The following is an 8592-nucleotide window of genomic DNA, read 5'->3' on the forward strand; positions in this document are numbered from 1 at the left end:
CTTCTCAACCAGTCACTTTCATCCTTCTACAACACATGACCAAACCATCTCAACCTGTTTCTCTTCACAACATCCATCACAGGCTCTATTCCCATCATCTTTCGCAATTCATCATTTGTCTTCCTCTCTCTCAACGATACTCCACACATCCACCGAACCATTCGCATTTCCACCCTTTCCAGCCTTCGTTGCTGCTCTACGTTCATTACCCATGTCTCGCTCCCATAAATCATAACACTTCTCACACATGCACCATACACCTTTCCCTTCAGCTTCAACGACACTCCCCTCCTCGTCAGCATGCCACTCAGTTCCCGAAACTTCTTCCATGCACATCTCACTCCAGCAACCGTTGCCGAGTCTGATCCACCTTCTCCATTCAGCATGTCTCATAGGCAACAAAATGTTTTCACACCTTCCAGCTACACGCCGTCTCCAAGATCCAACTCAACATTTCCTCCATCTGCAGCTCCCTCTGTGCACACCTTACACTTGAATGTAGCTGCCAAACTGGTTAATGACCATCTCAAACCACTACATTTTTGAAGAACACACTCAGCGCACATAGTACATTGAATGGAGTTCAGTCCGACACCCTTCCTGCACACAGCACACGGACACTTCCCAGTTCTTTCCAACTCACCACATGCTTTACCACTTGCCGTCACCTTCGTTTTTCCGATATTCACCTTCAGACCTTTTGTCTCCATACATTCCTTCCACTTGTTCATCTTCTCCTTCAGTCCATCCATACTTTCTGCAATCAACGCCAGATCATCTGCATACAAGAACTCCCACGGTAAACCCTCCTTTACGTTCCGAAGCAGCACCTCCATCACAGCGGCAATTGGAGGGGACTTAGTACCGACCCCTGATGCACTCCCACCTTCACCTCAAACTCACCACTGTTCCCGTCCTTCGTCCTTACAGATGTGCACGTTCTTTTGTACATTGCCATCACTACTCTGATCAACCATGCTTCCACTCCTAAGTTCCTCAATGCCCGGGTCACTACTTCACGTGGAATCCTATCGAATGCTTTCTCCAGATCAACAAACCCAAGAAACAACTTCATCCTCTTCTCCATGTACTTCTCCTGCAACTTCCTCACAATAAAAAGTGCATCTGTCATTCGTCTTCCTGGCATAAATCCAAACTGCATTTCATCAATCTTCACTTTCTTCCTTATCCTCCTCTCCAACACCCTTTCCAATACCTTCATTCCATGCTCCAATAACTTTATCGCTCGATACGAGCCACAGTCCAGAGGGCAACCTTTCCCCTTGTATAGAGGGACGAGGGTACTCAATTCCCAATCCACTGGAAAGCGGCCTTCTTTCACCACCAGATTACAGATCTCTGTCATTCTCATCACACCCCAACTACCTGCTGCCTTCAACATATCTCCCAAAACTCCCGTCGGCCCTCCCGCTTTTCTACTCTGCATTGCTTTTAACGCTTCCTCAACTTCCTTCTCGGTTATCTTCTCTGCCAGTCCTAAAACTGGGTTACTCTCTATGTTGCCATCCCATTCATTCTCTGCATTCAACAGTATTTCCATATATCTCTTCCATCTTCCTTTAATTCCATCTGGGTCCACAACAATTTGTCCCACTTCATCCTTCAAGCAACCCACCCCCATCACATCACACCTCTCTTTCGTTATCTGCTTTGCAATCCTGAATACCGCTCTCTGACCTTCTTCCAAATCCAAGCGTTCTCCGAACATTTTCCTACATGCCTCCTGCGCCTTTGCTTCCTCTTTCTTTGCAGCCTTCTTGGCTGCCTTATAACTTTCATGCTCTGCCTTTTCTGCCCCCATACCCTTCGCCTTCTGCCACTCCTTGAACTTCTTCCTCTTCTCATCAATCTTCTTTCCAACTTCATCATCCCACCACCATGTTTCCGAGTGCCTCGGTGGTTCTTTTGTCCATCCACATACCTCACCAACAGCTCCCAACAGACTATCTTTCATTGACATCCAACCACTTTCAAGCTCTACCACATCATCCTCTACCATACTCAGCCTCTCTTTTAATGCCTCCCTCACTGTCACCTCTTTCAACCTCCACACCTTCATTCTCGGTTGGTACTTCACCCGCCGAGTTCTCCTAGAACCTTTCACCCTTATGTCGCAGACAACCAAGTAGTGCTGTGAAACAGCCTCCTCCCCCGGGATCGCCTTTGTGTCCTGGAGGTGCCTCCTAGCTCGCCTACGCACCAGCAGGTATTCAACGGTTGTCGTCGACCCACCTGACGTGTATGTAACAAGCTTATTATCCTCTATCTGGAACTGAGTATTAGAAATCAACAAATCAGCTCCACCAGTAAACTCCAAAATCCTTTCACCTTCTCCATTTCTCACACCATATCTGTAACCCCCATGAACTCCCTCAAAACCGTCCATACTCCTTCCCACATGTCCATTTAGGTCTCCTCCTACCACAACAACTTCCTCATCTTTCACATTTTCCATCATCTTCTCGATTGCACACCTGAACTTGTCCTTCTCTTCATCGCTCCGACCAACCTGCGGAGCATATCCCGAGATGACGTTCACCAAGAGCTTTCCAATCATCATTTTCACCATCATCAACCTATCACTCACTGTAGTCACACTCACCACACTATCTACAAACTCCTCCGAAAACAGGACACCAACACCATTCACGCCCTCCGGGCACCCTTGCCGCACAAACTTGTATTTCTGTCCCTGCCTACCCTTCACCATTCTCACACCACTTCCCTTCCATCTCGTCTCTTGCACACAACATATGTCCACTCTTCTTCTGACCAATACTTCCACCACTTCTCCTGATCTCCCTGTTGATCTTCCGCAACACAAAATATATATATATATATATATATATATATATATATATATATATATATATATATATATATATATATATATATATAAATATATATATATATATATATACAGACTTGGCATTAAATATGGAATTTTTTTTTTTTCTTGACTTGGGTTTACTTTCTGAACTCAGTATATCAATCTGGTGAGTTTCTTTTCCCCTTCGGTGATGTCTTTGTTGAAAGAACCATGTCACTGATTGTCTTTCGCAGCAAGAAGTCAATAACAGGATTATATCACAGGTGGCGTGACAAAATGTAAGGACAGTTACATTTGACGATTGGCTTCACAATTGGGTATATAAGGGTTGTTGCGTTCTGTATTATTGGAAAACAACTGCTGCACATCTACAAAAGTTATTGCGGCTTCCTCTGGAGATGGTCCGTCAACTTGACAATGCTGTTTGTCATGGAGTGGTGGCTTTACGAAATTCTGGCATGAAACAGCATGCTATTGCTCGACAGTATGGCATCACTCAAGGTCAGGTGTCAAAGATCCTGAAACGAAATGCTCAGAGGGGTGTCTCTACTCCAATACCGAGGCCAGGACGTCCACGCAGAACCACAAGGAGAGATGATCGCCAGCTGCACCGGTTAGTCTGCAATGGCCGTACCAAGTCATCTAATCGGCTTAGGGCTGAGTGGCAGCAACTGACAAATGTGCCTGTATCCAGAAGGCTAGTCAACCAACGACTGGTTCAAGCAGGCTATCGTGCCAGGCGTCCCCTGAGAAAGCCACGACTGACCAGACAACACAGCCAGCGCCGATTGCAGTGGGCCAGATAGCACCGTCAATGGCAGCCAGGACACTGGAATCACGTGACAGTCAGTGACGAGTCTAGATTTCTGGTCTATCGTCAAGATGGTCGCGTCCGAGTGCGCAGACAAGTGCATGAAGCCCGCAACGAAGACTGTATAGTGCCAAGAGTCCAAGCTGGAGGTGGTGGGGTGACTGTTTGGGCTGCTTTTCATGCAGGGGGCAAAACTGACCTGGTTGTTCTGAATGGAAACCTGAACCAGTTCAAGTACAGGGCCATTCTGGAAGAAACATTGCTTCCATTTGCTCGTGCAGCCTTTCGAGGAAACTTTGTCTTCCAAGATGACAATGCACGGCCTCATCGTGCTCGCATGATCCAACACTTTCTTGCTGACCGTGGTGTCGAGCATATGGAGTGGTCTGCCATGTCCCCGGATATGAATCGGATAGAGAACTTGTGGGCAGAATTAACGTGTCAAATCGACAACTTGGACGAGCAGCCTGCCTCTGTGCGTGAATTGCAGCAGATTATTGTCACTGCATGGCAAGCGATTCCTGTCCAAACCTTGGCAAATCTCGTGAACAGCATGCCTCAACGTGTACGTGCTCTCCTGAATGCTCGTGGGGGTTACACGAAGTACTGAATTGTAATTTTACTGTCCGTAATCCCAGTCATAATTTAGCTTTTGTTTTTGTTGAAAAAAATTTGGCTAATGTGCAAAATAAAGAGATACTTCTGGAAAACGTACAGAAGTTTAACACAGTACTGTCAGTGAATTGAGTTCGATATCAGTTTACATCACTTTCAAGGATCAATTTATTTGCTTTGAAATGTCAAATGTGGTTTTTGTTTCTTTTAAAGGTCACATTAACAAAATCTAGAATAATTTCACCATAATTCCAATGAACTTTTGGTTCTAAGTCATCTTGAAAAGTAAGTTCACCCCCACAAAAAAAATATTCCATATTAAATGCCAAGTCTGTATATATATATATATATATATATATATATATATATATATTTCTCCTGCCCACTCAACTCTCTCAACCGTACTGTTGAAGGTATTATACAATTCATCTTTGAGGGTCTTCACGGTTTGGTTCAATATCAATCAGGAGTCTGACGGACAGCTGGGTCTTGTTTCAGGCAACTCGTGCACCTATTCTGAACACGAGTTGCAGGAAGGGTTATATTATTATCCTCCCTGTGGTATATTGATTACAGTAGATCTCGGCTCGGGCTTCGAACGTCAGAGGTGTATTCAGTTAGCAAGTTTGAAATAAAATAACAATTGTAAAGGTCGTTTAAAAAAAAAAATTAATTCTGGAAGTTTACCTCTATTGACACAGTGGCAATTACACCACCTTATCTAACATGTTACATTAGTTATTCCTCCCTGTCGTTTATGTCCGTCATGACATCCTTAAACACTACGTTGCTGGTTTGGAATGTTTTTCAATTTTGTTTGACTGCCAGACAGGCAGCCCGAGTAAAGAAATTATCTCTCTCCTCTCTGTGTGTATGCAGGGGCGCCGCCAGGGATTTTGGGCCCCATGAAAAGATATCACAATGGGCCCCTATGCAGCACGTGCGCACATTTTTACCTAATGTTCTAATAATTTTTAGGGCCCCTGTCAGTGCAGGGCCCTTGGAATCATCCTAACGTTTCCCCCCCTTACAGCGCCCCTGCGTGTATGTGATCGGGTCGAATTCAGAGACAAACTTTCAAATTCCTGGGTCTCATAATTATTGTTATGGATATGAGAATTGTGTTTAATTGTAAAATATCACCCTCCTTCCTCCATTTGTTGTGTATAAAGGTCAAAGGTCGTTCCCATAGTTATGCCATATACCACACGTAGCCAATCATAGATTTCCTCCTTGTGCAGTAGTTATCTCCTTATTATGTGTATTAGATTAAGGCTTTGTCTTCCATTAATTAACACTCCATTGCACCGAATTCAAACAAGGTAGATTCCCTTCACATTTCCCTTTTGTCATGCCAACTGCATTGGGTGGTTTTCTGCAATCCGCTGCTGCCTTGGGGTTGTGGTTTTTCGCTGCAAGACTCCATTACGCACGAGGTCATCTCGGAGCAGAAGGTGGGAGGAGTCAGCCCAGCACCAGGAACAAGGCGTGGCCTTGCAAACGCCTCCTCTAGGGGTGGGATCGGTGAGCCCTCGCGACCAATCAAGGCCGAGGCGAGCTCACCGATGGGCGTGTCGTGGAGGCCGGCGGCTTGATCACCCGAGGGGCAATAAAAGCGCGCGCGGAAGCCCTTTGAGAGAGAGAGAGAACCCGTCACGCAACGCCCCCACGTCAGATGCGGCACACCACAGCAGCTGGAACAAAAGGAGCTTTGAAACCACCGCAGTTTTTGATCCCGGCAGCTTCGAGCGGTGAACCAAGTTGCAGCCTCGAAGCAACGTCGCTGTACGAGAGACGGTTGAGGAGAGCCGGCGGCTGCCCAACTCGAGCCGCGATCATCCCAACCACCCGGATCCTTCCCGCCATTCGTTCCTGCCATCATCCCCCGTGTAAGTCTGATTGTTCATCCGTCTTCTGTGTTGTCCTGGGGTTTAAGTAAGACTGTTAATAGGTAAGCTAGCCTTGCACTGTGTCCTTCTGGTCCGTCCCTCTTTCTGTCTTTATTTTCTTATTCTTCCTTCTCCCTTGGTTTCTTTAATTGTGTACATAATAGATACAAATAAATCATATTCGTATTTCCTACCTTTTGCCTTCTTCTTCTTCACATCCGTTCGTCTTTGAGGTTTCCACATTGAATACCTGTGGCACGATTTGGCCAACGTTCAGGAATCGGGTCTAGTAATTGTTAATAGTTCGGGCCGCGGTTGCTAAAAACCGCTCGGCAATTAACATCTGTCCGCGATACGAACGGGGCTGTGCACCTGCCTTTCCGGGGGTAGCTGGGCAGTGTCAGGGACCACGTCGGTCAGTTATAGAAGAGGGGACTAATCCCCCCTCGATAAGGGGGAACAGAGGCCGACGTTGGGTTCCGTAACATTATTATCAGCCATGATCTTCCTTGGGCAAACTACCTCTCAAAGTTGGCCTCCAAAGACAGTGACCGACTGGACATCCTCAATTTTACAAAGTCCTTGGCACACCTGAACTCCGATCCACCTACAAGGCCTTCATCCACAGCTTGATGGAGCACTGCTCTCCCCCCTGGGATGGCTCCCCAGGCTCACACCTTGCTCCGCTTGACACCATGGAAGCCAAGGCCTTCAAGATCATCGGAAGCTCCTGCGCTGAAGCTGAGTCTATAGTCCTATAACGTTGCCATCGCAGACAGGTCGGTGGTTTTTCTATCGCACGTGTTCCACCATCAACTTCCTTGTCGTGAAACTCCCAAAATCCAGAATCGCTGCTCACCTCCACTAATTCATTCCTCTTTTTGCCTCACTATGGAAGCAACTTCCACATTTTCTTCAATCCCATTCTTCCCTCCAAATATAGGAGAGATGTTAACCACAGCCCAATCCAAAACCATGATATTTACTTCCCTTGTTATATCATTGCACCCAGTCCAAGCAGTCCTTTCCAAAAGCTTCAAGCCCACCTCCTCCCACATTTCCAATTTTTCCTTTTGAAACATTTGCTCCTGTATCCATCTTGTCCACCCCCTATGTACTCCCCTGCCCCTCATTCTTACCCACACCCCTTATTTGTCCATCTCCGCCTATTTTGTCCCTTGGCCATACTGTTGGTGTTTCCACCTCTCTCTTTTTGTTGTGTACCAATCCGTTCTGTGTTCTAGCTCTTCCACGAGCCTCGACCTCAGATGCAAAAAAGAAAAAGAAATCCTCATTCTGAGTGGTGTTATTGGAGTTAGCCCGACTTGGAGCGACATTGAGTTATGCTCCGTGTTACCCTGATGCTAATTTTAACACCGATGGGATTATGTTTCAAACGTGACTTTCAGACTGGAGCATTTTTGAGGACCGTGCTGAACCATCGATCCAGACGCTTGATAGAAAGGTCCAGATTGATTGAATTCAAATCTTACTCGAGCTCTGCATTCACGAGTTTGGTGGTGAATTAACGTTTGGACACCAACTGGTCACAAACCCTTTCACATAAACATCATCAGGAAAACGGTGAGAGGATTTTTTTTTTTTAAACCACTTTGTGTTTCCTTACCTAAACTAATGAAAGAGGAGTACTGTTTAACATTATAGTTCTCTATTCTGTGAACTCCACTTTAAGTTTCTGCAACAAATGGTCCTGCTTGACGTTTCTCTCTATCATGTTCATTTGTATCTCTCATCTCCCTTCCTCTCTTTCTCTTTCTCTCTTTCTTTCTCTTTCTCTTTCCCTCTCTCTCTCTCTCTCTCTCTCTCTCTCTCTCTCTCTCTTTCTCTTTCTCTTTCTCTTTCTCTTTCTCTTTCTCTTTCTCTTTCTCTCTTTCTCTTTCTTTCTCTCTTTCTCTCTCTTGCTTTCTCTTTCTTTCTCTTTCTCTCTCTTGCTTTCTCTTTCTTTCTCTCTTTCTCTCTCTTGCTTTCTCTTTCTTTCTCTCTTTTTCTCTCTTACTTTCTCTCTCCCTTTCTTTCTCCCTTTTTCTCTCTTTTTCTCTCTTACAAACAAGCGCACGACAAATGGCAAGATATAGTGAAAGAAGTCTCTCTCTCTCTCTCTCTCTCTCTCTCTCTCTCTTTCTTTCTTTCTCTCTCTCTTTCTTTCTCTCTTCTCTCTCTTTCTTTCTCTTTCCTTCTCTCTTTTTCTCTCTTTCTTTCTCTCTTTCTCTCTCTCTCTCTTCCTTTCTTTCTCTCTTTCTTTCTTTCTTTCTCTCTTTCTTTCTTTCTCTCTTTTCTCTCTCTTTCTTTCTCTCTTTCTCTGTCTCTTTCCTTCTTTCTCTCTCTCTCTCTCTTTCTTTTTCTCTCTCTCTTTCTTTATTTCTCTCTTTCTTTCTCTCTTTCTCTCTCTCTTTCTTTCTCTTTCT

General features: G+C 45.2%; 1 protein-coding gene across 7 annotated transcripts in view; it reads left to right on the forward strand.

Annotated features, from left to right (window-relative positions):
* Nucleotides 1-7350: 7350 nt before the first annotated feature.
* Nucleotides 7351-8592, forward strand: part of SCRN3 (secernin 3) — a 27357-nt gene continuing 26115 nt past the window's right edge. For 2 of the 7 annotated variants that reach the window (XM_078781963.1, XM_078781967.1), the window contains exon 1: nt 7574-7750. The gene's annotated coding sequence lies outside the window, so the exon portion shown is untranslated. Of the gene's footprint in view, nt 7782-8592 lie in introns of all 7 variants that reach the window. The other 5 variants (XM_068122656.2, XM_068122653.2, XM_078781965.1 and 2 more) reach the window with 5 other exon arrangements.

This window comes from Myxine glutinosa, chromosome 7 (assembly GCF_964187855.1).
Source record: "Myxine glutinosa chromosome 7, kmMyxGlut1.1, whole genome shotgun sequence".
NCBI classification, from domain to species: Eukaryota; Metazoa; Chordata; class Myxini; order Myxiniformes; family Myxinidae; genus Myxine; species Myxine glutinosa.